The following is a 24,437-nucleotide window of genomic DNA, read 5'->3' as shown; positions in this document are numbered from 1 at the left end:
AAAAGGCAAACCCCCAATTACAGCTCAACTCCTTTGTCTGTTCTGTCTCCCTCACACATTCACCCTTCCCCACAAAATAGGTGTCACCCCCTTTACTTATAAACCTGAACTTGTACATTCCACAACAGTAGAAACAGCTTTATTTTATTGCAAAAAAATATTAAAGGCCAATACGCATTAGGGACAAATCTTTCTGAGAAATGATGTATGCAACATTAAGTTAATGAAACCAAATGACCTCATTTGATCCCATAGCCTTCAACTCTTGAAATCCCAGAATATCTCTTTACAAATTGATGATAAACCAACCGGAAAGGGAAAGAATAGTAAAAACACTATAAAAATTCAAATACTCCTCCAATTCTCCCAACTAAATTTTGATACGCAGAGCGATTACATTTCAGCTGGAGAACAAAAGGCTACTGCTTGGTTTGTAGGGGCTGTGCCTGAGTCGGTTGGCCAAACGCACACCCACGCCTTGGACATTGCAGGAAAATTCCCATGAACAGCTCATTGCTAGTGCCCTGACCATACCTGCCTCGTCCACCACAAAGTCAGCCTACCGAAGTTTGCGGCAGTTTAGGGTAAAGCATCATGCTACGGGGCCTGGATTACAGAGTTCTTTAGAACTCTTGGACCACCTCGAAGTGCTTCAAGGGTGCAAATATATCGGATTGAATTTAATTTTAGAAAAGCACTCTAAACTCTTTGTTAAACTGTAGTAAACTTAATATGCTCACTCAAATACACCATGTCTGAGCACCTTGGAAACCATAGGTGTATTTCTTTATGTAGTGCAGAACAAGTTTGGGGGCAGATCTCAAAATATCTGATATGGATTTGAACTCCTTGGACATATGTCACCGATTGGAGGAATTCTAGGTTTTCACTCACTTGTTTGATTTAGGCCCGCACGGGTCCACTCCTACAAAATTGTGCACAAGAAGAGGGTCACAGGATACAAGTACTAGGCCCAGTGAAATGCAGGACAGCGCACAGTCATCACATGATCGCTGCTTGTGCTCAATTTCTGCACGACAGTGAGTCGTACGATTACAAAGATACATATAATATGTGGCATTACGAGAATATTATCACACTCTAAAGTATTGCAACAGGCTTTCTGTAGGGGCTTCTGGTCAGACCCCATTAACGGGGCAGCATGGGAGTTAGCAGATGTTGTTGGTGATCCAGATTTAAAATAAAGATGCCCTTTCCTAATCCTCTTTCATGTTTCAGGATCAGTCAAGTTTAAGTATCCTGAGATTGTTGGCTCTCTAACACCTGTTACTGTTTGCAGCTACTACACTTCCTAGGATTCATCTGGGTTTTCTCAACGCTGGGCATTCAAAACAAAATTCATTAATAAAAGTAGATGACAAGGCTGTCATATGAATGCCACGGTCAGCCAGATGCCTCATAATCTAATTTCTATGTCCATCAAAACAGCTTTTCATCATTCTCAGTGGGGGACGTAATAAATCCTAAGACATTGAATTTATAAAAAAATATATATAATGCATTTATATCTGAGGTTTTTGTCAGTTTTCCGCATCCACGTGAAGGAAATTTTGTTTAAAAACAAAGTGTTCTGCTTCTTGAAGGAAAAAGGGAAGGAAAGGGGGAGAAAAGAAGAGGAGGGGAGGAGAGAAAGGAGAGAAAGGAGGGAGACTTGGAAATCACTGGCCAAGTTATAATACTGGCCTGGGAAACTAGAGCCATGAATTCTAGTTGATTCTGTCTCAGACATGCTGTGTTCCCTTGGGCATTTAAGTCCTTCCCCCTCAAGGCCTTGAGTTTCCAATCTGTGAAATGCACGCATTTAGCAAAGATTTCCTGAGCACTTCTCTTAACTCTGAGCTGTGCCTGGTGCAGAGGTACAATTGTAGAACAGGCATGGCTCCCACCCACCCTCATAAGGCTTGTCATCAGAGAGAAGAGAAAGAATAACCGGTTTGATTAAGCCCAGCTGCAGCAATTCTCCCTGCCACATCAGGCTATCGCAAGGGTCAAGTCAGAAGATTCATGCAAACAGGATTCAAAAATTCAAAGCATTGGCCAACCGCAGGCTGTCTCAGGTTGAAATTTGATTGTTTTATTGACATTGGCAGTTTTCTCTCCCCGATAGAAGGTCCTTGAGGATTGAGATCAACTTCAATGCTTTTTCTTTAGCTTTCCATAGACATGGTGCGTAATACATATTTAGGGCATTTATTGTTTTACTATAAATCTGCCCCCCTCCCCATTGCTTTCTTCCACATTTGGTCTCCCTTCATCTCCTGGAAAACACCAGGCTTATGTATGCCTTTGAGTTTCTGGCCATGGTGCTGCCGAAGCCTGGAATTCTGTTTCCCCACCCTCTCCAGCCTTCACAGGGCTTCTCCCTCCTCACCCTGTGGGTTTCAGCCTGCTCTTGGGCAGAAACCTAAGAATGGGAGTCTCGCCCCATGTCATTGCTTCACCCCTCCATGCCCTCTATCCCCCGATTTTGTTTACTTCCCTGCTTGCTTTTGTTTTTTTTCTGGAGTCTGTTGCTGTTATAGAAGACCAGGCCCAGGGGCGCCTGGGTGGCTCAGTCGGTTAAGCATCCGACTTTGGCTCAGGTCATGATCTCACAGTTCGTGGGTTCGAGCCCCACATCGGGCTCTGTGCTGACAGCCAGCTCAGTGCCTGGAGCCTGCTTCGGATTCTGTGTCTCCCTCTCTCTCTGACCCTCCTCTGCTCATGCTGTCTCTCTCTCTCAGAAATAAATAAAACATTAAAAAAAATAATTATTAAAAAAAAAGAAGAAGAAGACCAGGTCCAGTACGAACCACTCACACATAACAAAAACGGAACTCCCAAGGTGTTTCTTTTATTTTTTTTAATGTTTATTTTTGAGAAAAAGAGTGAGAGCAGGAGAGGAGCAGAGAGAGAGAGGGAGACAGAGGATCCAGAGCAGCTCCACACTGACAGTGCGATGCAGGGCTCGAACTCACAAAGGGAACAGTGAGATCATGAGCTGAGTTGAAATCAGAGGCTTAACAGACTGAGCCACCCAGGCGACCCCACCCCAAGGGGATTCTTTTAAATACAAATTGGGTCAAGAAACACCATTACTCAAAACCCTGAAGTAGGTCCCCATATTATTCCTAAGAAAGCCAAGTGACCCACATAACTCTCCATAATCTGGCCCTATTACTACTCTGCCTCCATTTCCATTTACTCTCCCCTTTATTCACTCCATTTCATCCCCAAAGATTTTGTCATTCCTTTGTTTTATCAGGCATTTCTCTACCTCCCCCCACCCCTCCTCCTGCTTATAATAGTTACCCCAGATAGCGAGATGGCACATTCTCACTACTTTAAATCTTAGCTCATGTGTCACCTTTTCATTACAACCTTCCGCCCCTCCCTCCCCCGTTCTCCTGGCCTTTGCCTTTCTTTTGCTTTGTTTGAAGCACTTATCACCTTCTGATACATTATGTATTATTGACTTATTATCTTTAGTGCTTATTGTCTGTCTTCCCTCTCTTGATTGTAAGCTACATGAAGGCAGAAGCTTTTCTTTTATTTTGGCTTACTCCTACCTCACCAGCCTCTACGTGGAACCTACCTGGAGAGTAGGTATCAGGATACACTTTTGTCAAATGACTAAGTGGATGAAGAAATAAGTAGTACAAATTTCTTATATGAGGAAGCTACACACACTTCAGGGATGCAGCCATTGCACAAAATATTTGGCGGTGGGGAGAAAACCGAAAAAAAAAAAACATTTTGGGGGAGACCTTAATTAGGATTGTCTTCAAATGCTAGGGACACAGTCTGACAATTTTTGGTCCTTAAGGATGAATTTACCTTTTGGAGACTACCAGAAGTCTCTCGGAAGCAAAGATAGTCAAAACAGAAGGTGAGTAAATTGGACATTATCATTGTAGGTTGAAAAATAAATTTTGACATTACAAGATCACGTTTAAGTCTTTGGCTCGCAGGCCCGCTATGAAGCCGTTCTCGGGAAGGAGTTCCAAAAACATTTCATCGGCCTGCTGCAAAGTTTAAATTGGTACGTGGTTTTCTAATGGAATGTTTTTGAAGTTAAGGGTTCTGATTTTTTTCTTTTTTTTTCAAATATTTTTATTTTATTTCTAGGAGAAAGAGAGAGAGAAAGAAACAGCGTGAGCAGGGGAGGGTCAGAGAGAGAGGAAGTCACAGACTGAAACAGGCTCCAGGCTCTGAGGAGGCAGTCAGCACAGAGCCCGACGCGGGGCTCGAACCCACGAACCGCGAGATCATGACCTAAGCGAAAGTCGGACGCTTAACCGACCAAGCCACCCAGGCGCCCCAGGGGTTCTGATTTTTTTAAGCACCATATCCAGCCTTCGCAACATTGCCAAGATAATGACATCCCCTGAATTTAGATAGTCTAGCAAAATTCGGCTCTTGATTCCTATCAGATGTGAGCGGTATAGAGAGCTTTCCCCCTTCAGAAAGTGTGGGGCTATTAAGTCTGGTGGAGCTGGAAAGGGTCTGAAGAGTCTGGATTCCATTGATGCTGAGGGTTAGCGTCATGGTTGCTGTAGCTTAGTAAGGGGAGAAGAAAGTTTAGTGAAGCTTCACATTAAAAGAAACTGTTGAGTTTATTTTTTTCTAGCTTCTAGTATTCTTAATAGTGTATTTTTATTATTGTTTGTATTATAATCCCAGAGTATAATCAAACTACTTTCTACGTATGCTTTAGTAGGTTTTCTTCTGTGCTTGTAATCACTCTACCTCTTCTCTGGGTGATGAGTCCATGCGGGTCCTACTGTTCTTTCATTGGTCACTGATACCAAAGGGGTAATAAGCTAACTGATTTAACAAAGTGGGTGCTTTTTAAGCAATCCTTCCTAATACTGGGTCCTCGTTTAGGTAATGGCCGATTTTGTTCTCTGACATACTGCCCTCACTCCACAGGTTTTTCTTTGGTCTCCTCGTATTAGAATATATAGACACAACTGTTTACCCTTCCACTTTTAACTGTCCGCATATGAAGAAATCCGCGAGCAGGTCATCAGGCCTTCCTATAGTTGTTCCTGATTCTTTGTCCTGATACTACAGACCCAAGACATCAAATGGGTTTCGTCTGAAGTTCCAAGCCAAACAGTTCACAGCTCTTGGAGCACTGTGTCGAGGAGTGTGTAGCCAGTCTAGCTCGATGGGGAAGTAGGTCGTAATTGATCAGTGATGCCTGCCATCAGCTTATGATAGGAGAGCTCCAAGACACATGCTGTCATCATAGGCCGTGGGAAGAAAACACCTCAAGAGAGGGATAGAGAGTGAGGACTGAGGAGCGAGGAGAACTGTGTTTACTTAACCTGTGCCTTCTGCCCTCAAGGGCTTTTGGGTGATTGTATGCTTTCCCCAGCACACCACGTGGTTCTGAACAGAGTGGCAAGACTTGGGAGGGGATGGAGCCCCCTTGGCTCGAAGTCTCTTCCCACTTTGAATCCAAATGTAAAAGACTTCCCTTTTGTAAAGTGCTCTGATACTTCCTGGGTAACACAACAAGATATAGTTCACCAGCGACCAAAGCGAACTAGCTTGGGATATTACTGTTCAAATGCTCCATGCTGTTTGCATTAAACAGGCAAACAATATAGAATTCATAAGACTTTTTAAACACCACGTTTTCTGGCACCTATCAATACGCTTGTAGGCAGCTGTTTGCTATTTAGTATGTTTACCTGAGAGGCGTGATCCAATTTTCATTCCTGAGGTATCCGAACTCTCAGCTGCCCTACTTGTACAGTTTCAGTAACGGACCTTTATGCTTTACCTGTGGGCCTTNCCCGCACGCTCCCTTCATACTCTTCTCTGCCCCGCCGTGCTGCAGCTCCCTTTTTCTCCTATATAAGGTCAATCATCCCCCCTAGAAATAGCCTAATTTTTTTCTGGTTGCCTAGGGGGCCCCAGATCCCCAGGTGTCAACTTCCAGCCACTGAAGGCACCAGTTGCATGAGCAGAGGGGTAACGGTCTCATATTTTAATGTCTATTTATTGATTTTGAGAGAGTGAGCACATGCAGGGAGGGGAGGGACAGAGAGAGAGAGGGAGACACAGAAACCCAGGCAGGCTCATGGGGGCTTGCTCCCATGAACCGCAAGATCAAGACCCGAGCCAAAATCAAGAGCTGGATGCTTAACTGGACCGAGCCGCCCAGGCGCCCCAGAGTGGTAATGATCTTGATCTGCCTCCCATCAGACTGCTAGGTTTCCCTCAACCTACACTTGTGGTCTTATGGGGATGTTTCTATGACCGGGTGAATAAAGGGAAAATTGAAGCCGAAGCTGTGCACGCTGGCCCCAAAGTGGTCTCTTACAGTGTAACAACATCACTTGGACCGGCCCCTTTTCTTCCTGACACCTGTCTGGTATTATTTGCATCTGATATCAGTTGCCTATGCCACTGGGTTTTAGCCTCCCACTGGATTGGTGTTCTCAGACCTGATTTTTTTCATTTTTCTGCTGTCTATATCCCAACTCTCACCCTTCCCTGGCTTGATTCTTTTTGTAGATCANAGCGAAAGTCGGACGCTCAACCGACTAAGCCACCCAGGCGCCCCAGTGTACTCTAAAATCTAACCACCAGGTTGGAAAGGCTCCTTGCTATACTCTCCTGGTTCCTGAAAACTAGATCACAAGTAATTGGATTAACTGTTTAATGATATCATGGATTATCTTTCATTTTCTGCTAACCGCTCTTCGTTTGGGAAGAGAAGAACTCAGGTTCCCAGACACTGAATACTTATTCAACATCTATTATCAGTGAGCAATTTAGTCTCAAGATGATTTGTTAAGGTCCCAGGCTAACCATGGATCCAAGCCTGCAGATAATTTCTGTTAAGAAGTCTAAAAGTGTTCTTTCCAAATATAGAGATAAACATTCTTGATAATATGGGCATACATTCTAATTAATTAGTCAAAAGTTGTATAGAAATAGCAATACTTTGTATTCCAGAAAAAGTACTGGTGGTAGTTAATAAATAATAATTATATCCTCATTTTCAGTAATCAGAAAAATAGTTTGAATAGAACAGATGAATGGTTTCCCACAGCTGAATAAAAATCAAAATAATTAGCATAGTATTATAAAAGCTCACTTTAGCGACAAGCTATTTTTAGGGCTCTATCCTAGCAAATATCCTAAGATACCCTACACAAAATAAATAAAAGAAGAAAGAAGGAAAAGTGCCTTGAATGGCTCCAGTGACTTATTCTGAATAAGAATGAAGGATGCTTGGACTTGGAAAAACAAAGTGACAAAAACAAAGTGACAGAAATGTCACTCAAGCCACTGTCCACATAAAACATACCAGCAAAGGGCGCCTGGGCAGCTCAGTCAGTTAAGCGTCTGACTCTTGGTTTCGGCTCAGGTCATGATCTCTCAGTTCGTGAATTTGAGCCCCGCACTGGGCTCCGTACTGACAGCACAGAACCTGTGCTGTCACAGGTACTGACAGCACAGAACCTGCTTGGGACTCTTCCTCTCTCTCTGGCTCTCCTCCTCTTGTTCTCTCTCTCTCTCTCTCTCTCTCTCTCAAAATAAGTAAATAAACTTTAAAAACAAAACAAAATACCAGCAAAATGTATAACCCACAGACCCATGTCCTGAAGAGCAGGGATCCACTACGTGGTGCTGAAAACATCATCAGGAACTTCTGGTTAATTGGAAAAGGTACAAGAATTGTTCACAACAATTTGAAAATAACTGAGTAAAATCTGTTGTCACAGAAAGGACAGAGTTCATTAATTTCCCATCTCCTGAAGGTAGAAGTCAATTGACTGTAAACAGGCCATTCAGGCTTAAAGATTTATTATTTACCTACTTCTCCTACATAGTTTAACATCTTTAAACAGAGTAACAAGGCACAAAATTCAAGACTAGATTAAGTCATATAAATAGTGTCCTCTTGGATATTGTTTTAAATACACTCGATTCCCAAAATATGCGTACTACCCTGAATCTATTGATGAAGTGACATTTTTTTTTAAATACCAAAACCAACCAACAAGAGAGCAGAATATCCAAGGTCAGAATAGCAGCTCTAATGCTGAAATTTATTTTGGACACATTGCACATTACGGGCTTGTTTTGCGATATATGGCCAGAGTAGAAAGCCTTTGAAAGCACAGATTGTAGTTATGTTGCTGTGGGAAGTTCTAGATTCGACACCCATAGTTGGATGATCAAGAAATGCATTTCCAGACGTTTGCTGACCATCTCCACTGTGTGCCCTCTATGTATCTTCGATTTAGTATGCCCAGATTAGACTCATTGCTTCTTCCTCCCCTTGCCGAAAACAAAAAGAGCAAAACAAACAAAAATGGAAAACAAACTGCTCTTCTTCCCCTTGTTTTCTTATCTAAGAATGGTGTCCCTCTTCACCCAGTCACTCCCACAAGACATCTGGGAGCCGTGCTTAACACCTCCCTCTCACTGCCTGTATTCGGCCCACCATCATGTCCTTTTGATTCCGCCTAGAAAATAGATCAAGTTTGACCTGTTTCGCCATCAGCATCAATCAAGTTCATCATCACCTCTCAGTTCCTTTACTGCAAAAGCCTCCTAAGTGGTCTCTCTCACTCACTTCAAACTCTTCCTATTTATTCTCCATGCAGCAACCAGACTGATTTTCCCCCCAAAGAAACAAAAATCTGGCCATGTCACCCTGTTGCTTAAACTCCCTGATGGCTCCCCATTGCTCTTAGGGGGGAAAAGAGCCAAATTTTTCCAGTGGCTTCTAAGGTCTTGCATGGTCAGATTTGGGACAGAGTGTGTCTGAGTAGTACAGAATTCCATCACTTCAAATCGTATGATTCCATCAACTCAGATGATATTAAAAGTTTAACCCAGGTACAATAAAAATTAGGTAATGACAAAACCTAGAAGGCATCCAAATAATCCCTGATGTCCAGGGCTACAAAACTAGACACAGTTAAAATGCATGGGCTTGGGGCCACCAATCACGTAGCAGGTCAAATTCAGGTAATGAGAAATAGCTCAGCATGTTAGGCTGTGACTTAGGTAGAATCATACATGAAGTAGCACCCAGTTCTCTAACTTCTAAGATCCCTAATCTGTAACCATATTATAGTCACAAATCTTTGACCCTGTAACAGTATTATGGCCACAAATCTTTGAGCAAATAAGTACAGCCCGTCAAAGATGGTGACTCTGCTCTCCTAGTTGAATAAGTGATTCTGCAAACTCAGCAGATCAAATCCAGGGTGCCCAGTTGAATTTGTTTCTAAAATGTTATTCGTTGTTCCTCTGAAATTCAAACTTAACCAGATATCTTATGGCTTATCAGCTAAATCTGGCGAGCCAGGTAGTAAAATCTAGCAGTAAGTATATGTAAGCATTGAAGCAAATCAAACCTTCAGTAAATAACTTTTCATTTTAGAAATATATTTTGTTATTATGATAATCTACATGTTTGTAATTTAAGGTACTGTATTTGAGACATTCAAAGAAATAGACCTATTGGAGATTCTAATATGATAGCTTTAATTTGAAATGTTTAATTATCATTAAGCTACTGAAAAGAGTAAGATTTTGTTATCTGTATATACAAAACTCGAAAGCTTAGCAGAATGTGACTTATTACCATTCTAATTGTGAGTAATTAAATTTGTAAGCATTACTATAGGGCTTAGAAACATTTTGCCTATTAGGTATGTAAGATTACCTTGTCAAGCATTGGAAAGGTTTATGGGAATCAAATTTACTCCATTTCTAAATGTATTTAGAGTAGGAATTTAAGGGAAACTCCGTTAAGAGTTACTCAAAGAACAAGTGAAGTGATTTTTTTTTAATTTTTGGTACAAAAATACTAGATTTATTTCTAGAATGTTGAACTAAAGGCTTAAAGAAAAATCTGATTTTCAATTTAGAGCTTTGATTAGTGAATATTAATGTGACCACAACTGAATGCAGCAGCCTCACCCTCACCGCACCCATATCACAGTAGACTTTTTTCAGGTCTCTCTAGGCGCTTCCCACCACAGGTGTTTGTCCCAAGTTATTCCTTCTTACTTTTTTTTTTAATTAAAAAAATTTAATGTTTTATTTATTTCTGAGAGAAAGAGAGCGAGAGAGAGAGAGAGAGAGAGACAGCGTGAGCAGGGGATGGTCGGAGAGAGAGGGAGGTACAGAATCTGAAATAGGTTCCAGGCTCTGAGCTGTCAGCACAGAGCCCGACATGGGGCTCGAACCCATGAACCGTGAGATCATGACCTGACCGAAGTCAGAGGCTTAACCGACTGAGCCACCCAGGTGCCCCTGTTCCTTCTTCCTTGAGGCAATCTATACTCCCACCTCACTGGCCCCTGATTAACTCCTCTCCCATCAGATCTCAGCTAAATGTTCAGAACTCCCTAAGTAGGTCAAATGTCAGATTCCTACTTGACAGGATAGGGATTAAGAAGCTGTTAGTGGTTATGGTTATTATTGCTGTTACTTCTGGATTTTTTACCACTTCCTTTTCCTTCTTGGCACTTGTCTTAGATATAATTAGGGTCTCTTTCTCAATAAACTCCACAAGGGAGTAGACAACTACAGTTGTCTTTAGTCATCATTTTATTCTAGGTGGATGGTGGCATCTGTAACATATTAGCCACTCAATAAAAATGTGTGGAAACAAGAGGCAGAGGTCAGCAAAGACAGACCCCTTTCTGTCTTTTTCAGGAGGTGAACTTTGGGGCTGAAAACATGCATAAGCACCTACACTCACAGATCTCCCTTCCCTCCTTGCAAATCCAGGCTTCTCCCCTCCATGTAGACAGAAGGGAACTCAGTATCTATACTTAGGAGGAAATCAACTTAGGGACACCACGCTGAAAATAAAGGACTTACATGAAAGTCTAAATCTGAATTGCAAGGAGCCTCGATAGTCCCCTTTCCCTGCTTGGCTCCCAAAATGCTGTTAGCCAAGTTCCTATCACTCAGAAAGAATGGAGCCGTTCTCTCCAGAGTAAGAGATAGAGATGCTGAGAGTGCCCTATTAACTGCCCTACAAGACTACTGGTCAAAAACACCACTCATAAACAGAAAGTTACCGGGTTTGTGTGTGTGTGTGTGTGTGTGTGTGTGTGTGCACTCGCGCATAGCCATTAAATACAAAGGAGAGCAAATCCAAAGAAAGTCTCCAACGTGAAAGAAAAAACCAAAGTAAACAACTCAGTGGAACTGGACAGTCCGTAAAGTAGAAAAAACTTCAAAACATTTATAATTAGTAGTTTTAAGATTAGACATGTCGAACCTATGAAAATATTAAATCGAGGACATTCTTCAAAAGGAAGACAATCATATTGAGAAGAAAGAGCTCTCGGAAATTTGAAGCATGCTGGCCAAATTTTAAAATCCACTACAGATGGTAGGGGATACAGGTGAGACTATTTCCCAAAAGTAGAGCTCAAGAAGAAGAGAGGAAAGNCCCAAATAGGAGAGATTTCAGAAACAGAGAACAAGGAAAGCAAAGGGGTAGGAAATCAAAGAACTAAAATAAGGAAACCTCCCAGAACAGAAGGGTATGTTTCCATATTAAGAGGGCACACTGAGTGCTCAGCACAGACCATCATTATCCAGTGTTAAATCAGAATAAAGACTTTTTCAAGATTCAAGGTATTGGAAATACTTACGCCCCAGGAATCCTCCAAAGTTGGAGAACCTCAATCTCTTTCCTTCTGTGTTTCTCATTTACTCTCCCACTACTGCCATACTCACAACACTTTGGACACCAGATATATGGGTTTTCCCCACACCATCAAGCAATTCTACGTGGGCTGGGGGGTCCTACAATTCAACCCAATTCTGGCACCACCCACCCCGAGATAGCATCAGACCGCGCAGGTTAATGGCTCAGTCCCCCAACACTGCCCGCCGTCCCCTACTTCAGATGCCAATTACCAAGTCCAGGTTGTCACCTGTGCCTCTGGCTGCCTACCTATAGATCAGAGGTCGCGACGACCATGGGTTAACTCGCTACAGCAGCTCACAGAACTCAGAGAAATATTTTACTTACTAGATTACTGCTTTATTAAAAAGGATATTAGAAGATACACATCAACAGCCAGATGAAGGGATACATTGGGTGAAGTCCCAAATAAAGGAGCTTCTGTCCCTGGGAAGGTTTGGCCCCGCTGGGCAGCACGTGGATGCATCCTGGGTCACTAACCCGGAAGCTCTCCAAAACCGTCCTTTTGGGTTTTTAGGGAGGCTTCATTGCACAAGCGTGATTGATTAAAGCATTGGCTTTTGGTGATTGAACTCATCCTTCAGCCCCTTTCCCCTCCCCGGAGGTCAGGGGGTGGAACTGAAAGGTCCAACCCTCGGTTCACTAGGCTGGTTTCCCTGGCAACCAGCCCATCCTTAGATTACCTAAGGGCTTTTTAAAAAGTTACATCATTAACATAACAAAATACACCTTTGTTGCTCTCCTCACTTAGGAAATTACATGGGTTTTAGGAGTTCTGTGCTTGGGACGCGACCAAATACACATTTCTTATACATCGCAATATCCCACGTTCTTAGCAAGTTCTTTGCAGTTGGTCTGCACCAAAACAAATAAGTAAACCAAGAATGAATAAAGTGGAGCCCAGGACACTGAGGCTTAACTTAACAAACAAAGGAAGAAGATTCCCCCAGGCAATGGTGCAGGAGAGCCCCCAGGATGGCGTTGTGGAACAGGCTTAGAGAGCAAGCAGTCCAGACTGAAGTGAGGAAGGTCGGGGTGCAGGAGAGGAAAAGGTGGGGGGAAGAGTGAAGGGAGGAGGGGATGGAAGAACACCTGATGTGTGTGATTGTAAGAAGCATTTTAGGGGTCTAAGGAAGTTGTAGGGAGCAGTATAGAACTAAAGAAACAGAAAGCAAGGGAATTATTAACTCCATGGAGAGTAAACTGGTACAATCTTTAAATTTTGTTAAATGTTTATTTTATTTTTGAGAGATACAGAGACAGAGCGTGAGCGGGGGAGGGGCATGGAGCGAGGGAGACAGAATCCAAAGCAGGCCCCAGGCTCTGAGCTCTCAGCACAGTGCCCCGACGCAGGGCTCGAACTCAGACTGTGAGATCATGACCTGAGCTGAAGTCGGACGCCCAACCAACTGAGCCACCCAGGCGCCCCAACTGGTATAATCTTTAATAGCACACTATATGGCTCAGCTGTGTACATAATCAAAATAATGTTTGCACAGATAATATTGATATTTAGTTTATTATTTTTTAATGTTTATTTTTGAGAGAGAGAGAGACAGCGTGAGCAGGGGAGGGTCAGAGAGAGAGGGAGGCACAGAATCTGAAGCAGGATCCAGGCTCTCAGCTGTCAGCACAGAGCCTGACATGCTGTTCCAACCCATGAACCCTGAGATCATGACCTGAGCCACCCGGGCGCCTACTTGTTAGTATAGAGAGAATGGGGGTGGAGGCTTAGGGGGCCAGAAGTAAAATAGATCCTGTTTCCATTTAATAAATTGAACACATCATTCGTTAAGTTGCAATCTATGGAACAAATAAATCAAGTTCCGTAAGTTGCAACTTAACGGATGATGTGTAAAATGTAAAGAACAAGAAATAACCGTAGAAGCATGTTACTCAGCAATGTGGAAATAGTCCATACTCCAAACCAAGAAAAAAGCTGAAGAAGGTAAAAGTGCTTGCCTCTGGAGAACAGGACTGGAATAAGGGTTGAGGGTAGGGGACTCCTGCTGTTATTTTCAAGATGCATCATACAATTTACCTTTTTAAACTGTGTAATCTGATTTCTAAAAGCCATTTATGGGGGCGTGTGGGTGGCTCAGTCAGTTGAACATCGGTCTCTTGATTTTGGCTCAGGTGATGATCATGGGATCGAGCTCTGCATTGGGCTCTGCCTTGGGCTCTGTGCTGAGCATAGAGCCTGCTTACAATTCTCTCTCTCTCTCTCTCTCCTTCTGTCACTCTCCCCCGATCGCTCACTCTCTCTCTCTCTAATTATAAGAAAATTACGAAACAAACCGGAGCACCTAGCATTGTATGCAACAAGCTTCTACCACCCGAGGATAATGGACCGTGTTCCCCATTGTGGTGAGCAGCACCCACATTGCCTGTTCCCTCTACCACCGAAGGAACCACCTTCTGACCTCGGTTAGGAACCCGAGTTCGAATTCTGACTGTCGGGCACCAGCTACAAGGCCAGATGGCAAGACAAGGGACTTCATCTCTCTGAGCCTCCGTTTCCTCAGCCGTAAAATGCAAGCAATACTATCATTCTTGAAAGGTTCTTGTGAGGAAGTACGGAGCTACTAGTGTAAGTGAAGGTAACAATGTGAGGCTCCTCCATAAAAGAGTTTACTTAAAAATTTTCTTTAAACGTTTATCAAAAATAAATAAAGTGAAGTCAGACTCCTTCAAAAAACTCCACAGTCTATACTCGGCCCTTTTTATTGTATTTCCCACCTCAGTCCTACAGGCATGTTATGATCCAGCTTTATCACATTATAGGCCATTCCCCACATGCTTTCACGTACGTACCTTTTTGCTCGCTCACCTTCCACCTGGAATGCCCCCTCTGGCCTCCTGATTCCCCCTAACCGCACCTCACTATATCCTGCTCATTCCTCATTGCCCGGCTCAAACCACACTTCCTTTCACAAACTTCCCTACGTTTTACCAGCCACATGCCATCCACGCATCCCCTACACTCCCACGGGGCTCCGTGTCCTATTTTACAACTCTCTGTGCCCACCTGCTGTTCCCCCCACACCACTGCTTTTTAGAGGGTAGATCAGAATCACGTGGAGTTCTGGGTCGCAATTCAGACCCCAGGGCTCCACTCCAACCCTGTGGAATCAGAAGCTTTGCCAATGAGTGCTGAAAATCTGCATTTTCACCAGCTCTTCAGGTAATTCTTAGGCCTAGTAAAGTTCTGGAACATTTGCCCGAGACTGAGACACCCTTCCCAAAGAATCACCCCTCACTCTTCTATGGAGTCATTCTCCCTTTGCATCTGTTGCCCATGAACCAGGAATCCTTCGATAAAGGTTTGAAACAGTAATTGAGTCTGGTCACAAGGGGATCTTGGAGCAGAAGCCATNTTTTTTTTTTTAATTTATTTCTGAGAGAGAGGGACAGCGTGTGCAGGGAAGGGTCAGAGAGAGAGGGAAACACAGAATCCGAAGCAGGCTCCGGGCTCTGAGCTAGCTGTCAGCACAGAGCCCGACCTGGGACTCAAACCCACAAACTGTGAGATCACGACCTGAGCTGAAGTCGGATGCTCAACTGACTGAGCCACCCAAGCGCCCCTATAGGTGCAAATTTCAAGAGTTCTACAACACCTTCTACAGGTTCATTGGGAGTGAATTTTACTTTAAAGACAAGGGAAAGCACTCAGAGATCTCAAGGATTTCCAAATGCATCATTCTCCTTTCTCGCCACATTTCCAAATCCACTCCTGAGTTTCCAGAAATGTATAATAAAAGGTATGGCTTTTAATATCTATGACACCAGAAAAAGAACTCTCTGTAGCAGTTCTTAATCAGAATGAGAATAATGTTCTTGCCCTTCATCCCTGCAGCGTTTAATATCTGTACACTGTATTTAATCATCTAGGCCCCTTAATTTACTGACATTTAAATGATCTCAAATTAGATTTCCTGGAGCACTGTTCCAAATAAGTAACTTTTTAAGATAACGCAGGGTCATATTAGTTGTGAATCATGCCATTGGTTGCCAAACTGGTGGCAATTTCTACACCTTCCTGAAAAATTACCCTATTTCTATGTAAAGAACGTTTTCAGTGTGGTTAGAGTGTATAACTATGTAACCACCTGAGTTTGTACATTTTAGCTTGAATCACATCAAAAAAGTATAACAATAGACAAGAGGCTTCTTTCTCATCCTTCGTGCAAAGCAGGTTCAACCTTTAAACATTTTAAATTATAATATTTTTATATCTCTGTGTATTGCTTGCACGTGTATCATTACCTTCGGTCCCCAAAACATCCTGTAGGCTTAATAGAGTTGCTCTTATTTATTCAGCTGTAGAGATGAAGAAAATGATTTTCAGGAAAGTCATGTAATTTCGCCCAAAGCATACCATTAGAGCTTAAACCCAACTCTTCTGACACTAGAAATCTTATTCATTTGGCTATATCAGAGTTTCTCAAACTTTTTGGACTGCTACAATTAGGACATACATCCCTAAGGTGTAACTACTCACTTCTCCTCACCTACTCAAGACACCACTGATTACGTCCCGACAAGCTGTAATCACTCCAACTCCCTACAAGTGCCTTTAAGAGATGGTGAGATCACACAGTACAGGCAGCACCTACTTCACACATACAAAGCCAGGTCATCCTAGACTCCCAATTGGACAAGGATGGCAGAGTACAAGTGCCCTCTCTGTGACATGCTAAGCCTCCAGCCTTATCCCCATTCCTACAAAGGTAGCATACACAAAGCCTGGTCTGCATAGAAGGGTACCCCCAGTGGGGATGGTGCTCAATTATTTAAGAAATGCACTGGAGGGGCGCCTGGGTGGCTCAGTCGGTTAAGCATCCGACTTCAGCTCAGGTCATGATCTCGCAGTTTGTGCATTCGAGCCCACATCGGGCTCTGTGCTGACGGCTAGCTTAGGGCCTGGAGCCTGTTTCAGATTCTGTGTCTCCCTCTCTCTCTCTGACCCTCCCTCTCTCAGAAATAAATAAAAAACATTAAAGAAATGCACTGGAGATTACATGTTCCTGCAAAACTTGGGGATTTCACTGAATTGAAAGCTCATTGGGATTTAATGCATTAACTACTCAAAAAGAAGCACCATATCACCCTATATTACTGCAAGCATGGTGACCAGAACCAAGGATGTAGTAGTCTCAAGCCGAGTACAGAGACTTCAAGGAAGCCACCTGGAGATTGTGACATATATCTCCTGGTGAACATATGGGCTGGTTCCTAAAGATGAAAGACAGGGTAGGGTGGGCTCTAGGGGGATCTCCTGGCATGGCCAGAGTTTAATGGGAAAAAGTGTTTTCCACAGTGAACAATAAACACCGAGGAAGGTTGATGGGTGTGAGCCATCCTGAAAGGACCCGACCCAAGAGATCTGGCTACCAAGGTGGGGATAGCTCCAAAGAAAATGAGCATTGGGCATACTGCCAGAAGCAAGAGAGTGGTGGGAGGAGTCAGAAGTAGTCAGTTTTGGGGGCGCCTGGGTGGCTTAGCTGGTTGGGCGTCCGACTTTCGCTTAGGTCATGATCTCACGGTTCGTGGGTTCGAGCCCCGCGTCAGGCTCTGTGCTGACTGCCAGCTCGGAGCCTGGAGCCTGTTTCGGTCTGTGACTCCATCTCTCTCTGACCCTCCCCTGCTCACGCTGTCTCTCTGTCTCTGTCTCCTAGAAATAAATAAAAATTAAAAAAAAAAAAAAAGTAGTCAGTTCTGAGGATGAGTAAATCTTTACCCGAGTAAAGATGGTGCCGTGGAATGTCACCATGGTGGGTGACTCCAGAGAATCCTTAAAAGCACTTCACAAGAAAAAGAGGCAGCATTGGCGCATGCACCATCCCCAGAGCATGCCAGCACAGGGTTCACACTGTGCCACTCAAGTAAGATCTTGTCCATTTCCTTCCGTCCGTCAGGTCTGGAGATCCAAGTGAAGCCAGAAATAGCATCATGGGTGGAAGAGTAGGAGGGCAAGAGCTGAAAGGGATGGAAGAAAGACTGACTATGCCCCTTTGATGGACTCCATGATGTGCTGCCCAGTTCCTCATTCAGGAATGAAGGACTCACTCCCCTATCCCCTGGGGTGCTGCCAGTTGAAAGCCCTCAGCTCTTAGCCTCTTTAGGAGGGTGCCTCAGCTGAAAAAAAAAAAAAAAAGCCACCTTGCCTAAGGTCACATGCCCTTTAAGGGATGGCCTTTGTGTAATGACTGATCAATGCAGGGCGTGAAGGCCTGGTCCCTTTACCCAACTCAGGACAACTCTAAAGGATCATCTCCACTTGAGAGCTCCCCAGAGGGTTGACCAAGACCACTGAGATACGTGGCAGCTTGTTCCTCTACCCAATCCTACATCTTTCCCCTCCCTTCCTAAGCACAGGTGCTGATCACGAGAGCACTCTCTCGTGAACCACCTGCTCACCAATCTCCATCTCAGAGTCTGCTTCTCAGGAACACAACCTGCAACAGCTCCAACTTCCCTACTGGAAGCTTCTGAGTCCAGGTTAGGCCAGGAGCTATAAGGGAAGAGAGGAGCTTCAAATTGAAAGAGACTCGAGTTCTGGATTTTATCTGACTGAGCTTTTTAATCCTTCAGACTGAGATTGTTCATTAACTATACATGACTGAAAAAGTGATGGAATCTGCCTGAGATTCTGCACAAGAGCAGGAAGGGAGAGGTTATGGAATGGATTTGAATGTCACTTGTGGCAGGGGCGCCTGGGGGCCTCAGTCAGTTGAGCCACCGATTCTTGATTTCGACTCAGGTCATGATCCCCGGGTCGTGGGATGAAGCCCCATGTTGGGCTCCATGCTGAGCATGGAGCTTGCTTAAGAGCCTCTCTCTCCCTCTGCCCCTCTCCCATGCTTGTATGTTCTCTGTCTCTCCCTGTGAAAAATAAATTAGTAAAAAAGAAAGTCACTTGTGACAAATTAATTTCATAATTTCACCCCGCTGAGTCCAGCCTGGTCAATTAACTAGTTATATAAATCTCATAGCACGGTTTTCCTGGTGCCAGAGCTTCCTTCATTCTCCCCTAGTATTCGGTTTTGAGGTGATTGCCGTTACCTTCAAATCTATCTCCTAGGAGGCCATGCAGTGATTCCGTTGATGCTCCCAGAACTCCAAAGGTGTTGTCACTCATTTGGATAGACTTTCACAAGGTTTGTTGGTTGGTTCATTTGTTTCTCCTCGATGGTGGCAACTCTTTGCTCTATAAACCCCTTTTTGATTTTTGGATTTATTTAAAAATGACCCAACCAAACCACTGAACCAGGTAGCTAATAACGTCTTCAGCCCAATATACATTTTAAAGTAGAGTTATAAGACAAATGTCTTCATTTAGCTGGAAGACTGTCTCTAAAAGCAAAAAGAATTCTGACCATATTTTGAGCAATGGCAGGATCTTTAGGATGAAATGAATATTCGTATATGTCTAAGTTCCAGTATGTTTATTTTCCGGGCATCATCTATCTTGAATTGTCAATGGCACTACTATTTGTAGATAACTCATGAAGGCTCTGAAGATGGGAGGCGATCCTCTGGTGCTGACTCCCGGCAATGATGCCAGAAGAAGAATAGCAAAGTATTCAAGGCAAAGTGCCTCACACCAGGTTCTATATCAGGCAGCCTCTGGTAGTCATGAAATTGCCAAAACCCAACATTTGGGAAACTCTTATGCTTATGCTATTGGAACATATAAAATATCACCCCATTCCCACCCCCCTCACATGTACTTGTATTTCAAAATATAGAAAAACTTCATATAAGGCACAACTGATATTGGATTCACAAGTTAACAACATGGGATTTAGGCTGGCTGGAAATCATTTTTAGCAAGAGTACAGCACAAGCCTCAGCAAACCAGCTGCTTTGTGCTCTGAGGCACCAGAAGGAGCAGGAAGAATTTGATGAGCCGACAACTGGTTGTTTCCACCATTCTTTTCCATGGAGGACCTAGAGGACCTAAACATCATCCATCTTATTATTGCCTTCAAATATCAGCCCACTATATAGAGAAGTTAAAAGCATATACAAGCATGTACCTCTACCCTGATGACATAAAGTTTACATTAGGATGGTTCCCATAGCTGAGATCAAGGGTACGCGTCTACTAGGAAAAGAAAATCGGCATCGGGGAAAGAAGAGAGTACACATTTTTAATACCTCAGTCTTAGTTTGGAGCTTGGGGTATGAAAACTCTGACATCACCATGAGAAAAATCAATACAGAGGCAGCAAGGTGGACGCAGGATTCTGGAACAATTACAGATAAGGACAATCAGTTCAGCAACAGAAGAAGCTACTGAAGCAGCTGAAATTTGCGGAACGCCTAGGAAAAAAATGTGGATATGAGCAAAGTAAATCTGGAGGTTATAAAGCCTTGAGTAACAAAACGAGTAACAGAAACCCTTGGGTTTGAGGATAATGTTGTGAGACTGAGTTTATATTCAACCAGCTGGAAGTGAAGAATCCCAACTCCAAAATGCCAAAATGATGCAAATCTACCTGACTGGGCTTTTGTATGGAAAAAAATGCTAGAGAATTCATGGGAGAACTGTGGCCCCTGCTCTTAAGTGAACAAGAAAACATCACTGGAATCCCTTCTGCTTTTCTAGAACTGAAGAAAGAAGAAAATAAGCAGAGACGAATTAAAGAAGAAAAGTCGGCATCTTTGAAAAAGCAAGATGGAAACAAGGATAAGAGGGATACGGAAGAAAAGGAAACAGCAGAGAAAATAAGGGAGAGGTCTGGAAGCCCAAGATGCAAATCCAGATCTCCTTCCCCTAGAAGACGATCTTCCCCCGTCAGGAGAGAGAGACAGGGCAGTCATTCTCAATCTCCCCTCCGCAGAACCAAGAGCTGGAGTCCTTCCCCTGCTCCAGAAAAGAAGGAAAAAACTCCAGAGCTTCCGGAACCATCAGTGAAAGTAAAAGAGCCTTCAGTACAAGAGGTCATTTCTACTAGTGACATCCTGAAAGTTCCCAAACCGGAACCTGTACCAGAGTCTAAAGAATCTTCTCTGGAGAAAAACTCCAAAAAAGAAAAGAAGAAGGAGAAGACCCGACCAAGATCTCGGTCACATTGCAAATCAAGATCCCAGACACCATCTGCTTTCGTTCTCATACACGACCTAGATGGCGTCATAGATCAAGATCATAGTCCTCTCAAAGGCGGCCATCTCCTCGAAGAACTCCACCAAGTGGTATGCTGCCTCCACCCAGGCATAGGAGGAGTAGATCTCCAGGGAGACGAAGAAGGCGTCCATCAGTATCCTTGTCTGGAAACGGTTCATCATATTCTTTGTCTTGTTTCCAGTCACTGCCAAATAAGCCTCCTAAGAGGACATGCAGCCCCCCTCAAAAAACTGGCAGGCTGTCTCCTTCAGCAGGTCCTCTGAGGCGAAGGCATAGGCCATCACCTCCAGCAAGTCCACTGCCCAAAACTTGTCATTCCCCAACACCCGAGCAGTCAAACCGTACAAGAAAAAGTCGTGGTTCTGTCTCTCCAGGGAGAACTTCAGTGATGATACACAAAGGTACCAAGAAAAGAGACTCCCCTTCACCAGCACCTAAACCTAGAAAAGTAGACTTACCTGAATCGGAAGAAGAAAAAAGTGGCAAAATGGCTGCGGCACATTCCATGCAGCAGAGATGTCAGTACAGATGACAGATGATTCTGGTTCCACTTCTTCCTCAGAAGGTGATCAGCCCAAGAGGGCCCGTGTGAAGAATGGTGAGGTAGGCAGGTGGTGGAGACATTCCCCTTCCAGGTGTGCCTCTCCGTCACCTTAAAAGCGCCAGAAAGAGACTTCTCCTCTGGTGGATGGAGGGGAAGCCCCTCCCTACCATCCTCCAGAAGGTCCCCTTCTCCTTCTCCTGCCCCTTCTCTTCAGAGGCGCAGGTCTCCCACACCGCCACCTCGATGAAGGACTCCTTCTCTCCCTCCCCACCTCACATCAGTGCTCACTTTCACCAACAAGATAACCCTCCTCCCGTATTGCAGAGATACTCTCCTTCTCTGCCTCCAAAGAGAAGAACGGCTTCTCCCCCCTCCCCCCCAAGTGAAGGAAATCACCATCTCTACCACCAAACTGTCAGGTCTCCGATTCTGCCTCTCCCAAAGAAGCTCCCCAGTCACCAAGAGACGTTTGCCTTCATTATCATCAAAGCTGATCTACCTCAGAGCCTCAGTCACCACAACCAAACAAATGGCATTCGTCCTCACCATGGTCCCAAGCTCCTCAGACTTCCTCAGGTCCTCCAGTTGTTCAAAGAGGAGCATCATCATCACCCCATAGAAGGAAGTCCCCATCTCCAAGTACTAGACCCATCAGGAGAGTCTCCAGTACTCCGAAAAACCAAAAAGACAGAAAAGGCTCCCTCACCAAGCCCTCAGTCTGTAAGGAAGGTGTCATCCTCCCGATCCGTCTCAGCATTTCCTGAGCCAGCAGTCCAGTCTCAGTCACCCTCTGCCAACTGGTCACCAGCGGTACTGCTCAAAAAGGCTAAAAGCCCAAAACCAAGCTCATATCTGGTGAGGAACTCAGACCCAGAAAGAGGCAGAAAGAAAAAGAAGAAAAAGAAGGACAAGAAACACAAGACAGAAAAGGCTGTAACTGCAGCCGCTGCATCTGCTGTAACCCCTGCAACCATTGCTGCTCTCATAGCCACATCAGCACAGCAGAAACCGGAGGCGGAGCCTGAGCCTAAGAAGGAAGCCAAAAGCAAGCCCAAAGACAACACTAATGACTTAGAAAACCACCTGCACGAAAAGGTACTGACGTCGATGCGGAAGGCTCAAGTGTCCCCATAGTCTTAGGTGGGAATGCGTGTTATGGTGTACATTTCATTTGGTTTGTACACAATTCAATTTCAAAATTGCCTAAATGTGTTTGAGCTTTAGACTATATAAAATTTGTTGTAATAATTGCTAGGTTGAAGTTCACTATATAAAAAAAGGGGACATTGATTTACATTGCAAAAAGGGTCCACAGTGTATTAGTGATGTTTTTTCATTGACAGCTGACATAAATTCATTTACAGTGAAATATTTTAAGCCAAAAAAAACCCCTTTTTAAAAAAGGGAGTTTTGGGGCACCTGTGTGGCTCAGTCAGTTAAGTGTCCGACTTCAACTCGGGTCATGATCTCACGGTCTGTGAGTTTTGAGTCTGCTTTGGATTCTGTGTCTCCCTCTCTCTCTCTCACTCCCNCAAAAGTATAAATGAATATTTTAATGCCACAATCTTTCCTGTTGCCTGTGGAGTTTCTGATGAAATGAATCAGGATTTGAGCTCTAGGATGAGATGGAAAATGAAAGCACGTTGCTTGCCAGGACACTGTGGGTGTATATGGCTGCATAACAGTTGATTTGGAACACTGCAATTTCATTCTATTCTGTTGTGGGGTTTTTTTTGTAAAGGCAATTAACTAGTCCCAGGAAGGATCCTTCAGTTATATAAAAGTTTGTTTTATGAAATGTCACAGCTCCATTCATAATTTTGTCTTGTGCTTCCAACTGGTATGTACAACTTTCAGAGCTCTCTCGTATTTGGAAGGCTGGAAGGGCCAGACTTTGAAATAGTGTGCTGTTTTCACTGCTTTTGTTTTGTTTTGTTTTACACTAAAGCTATATAAAGCTTGTGGATTAAACAGAATAAATTTCTAAATTAAAAAAAAGAAGAAAAATCAATACAGTTCTGTTTTCCTTCACAAAGCAAACAGCAAGCATTTACAGGGCTACTGTGTTGGGCCTGGCACAGAGTGGAGCACTGCAGGGAACAGAAAAATGAATGAGACATGGACTGTGGCCTTGAAAAATTCTCCCTGCAGAGAGGGAAGTAGACACATAAATAATTACAGAACAGTGTGACACATGGATGAATGGCCCCATAATGGCAATTATCACTACTCTATTTAGTAGGGAATTAGTGGGGCCATGTTGTCCATACACCATTGACATCACCATCAAATAAGTAAGACTGTTCTCTTTTGTGTCTATCCATTCCTGTCCCAAATTTCTCCATAATGAACCGCTCCTAGACTCTCAAGGTGTTCAGTATCATTCAGGAATACATTGTTTTATAAAGCAAAGTACAATATAATGTAAATTTTAAAATTTCCATCAAGTATACAAAGCTTCATAAGAGACCTCAAAGATACGCTTACATTAGCCAGAAATAGAAACTTCTAAAACAAATTACCATGGAAATGAATAGATTTGGGTAAAGAAATAACAGGAGGGAGATGTTTGTTTCGAACAAAAATGTGACATTGTTACGTCAACCCACCCAGTCTCCCCGGGATTCCAAAAAGCAGCTAAAGTGTCAGAGTATGCCATTACCTCTTACTATTTCTGTATCAAAGAAATGAGTTCGGTATTTCAATTATATTCTCCCCTGTGAGGCAGGATAGCTAATGTATTATTTATTTAACAAAGGAATTAAAATTAAAATGCTGGCACTTCAATAATTTTGCCTAATTTCTCACCAATGAAAATAAGAAACAAAATTTGCAGGAAGTGAAACACAGGTAGATCTTAACCACTTAACTCTCCCAATTTGGATATCAAACTTTTGAACAAGATGTCCCTTTGGATGGCCAGTTTTAAATAAGGAAAGTATTTGATTGCATTTAAAGAAAATCACAGTCTTAATCAAAACCTCATTTCTTGACATTTCTCAAAGAGAATTCTTATTGGAGATTTCAACAGAAAATTTTGGAGGTCG

The 24,437-nt window shown here is 43.4% G+C and overlaps 1 pseudogene; it reads left to right on the top strand.

The window, feature by feature from the left end:
- LOC144240626 (serine/arginine repetitive matrix protein 1-like) overlaps positions 1-22,524 on the top strand; it is a 45,613-nt pseudogene extending 23,089 nt beyond the window's left edge.
- The last annotated feature ends 1,913 nt before the right edge of the window (positions 22,525-24,437 follow it).

This window comes from Crocuta crocuta, unplaced genomic scaffold (assembly GCF_008692635.1).
Source record: "Crocuta crocuta isolate KB4526 unplaced genomic scaffold, BGI_CrCroc_1.0 scaffold510, whole genome shotgun sequence".
Taxonomy (NCBI): domain Eukaryota; kingdom Metazoa; phylum Chordata; class Mammalia; order Carnivora; family Hyaenidae; genus Crocuta; species Crocuta crocuta.
The sequence above is the reverse complement of the archived record's forward strand: the minus strand, read 5'-3'. Positions and strand labels throughout refer to the sequence as shown.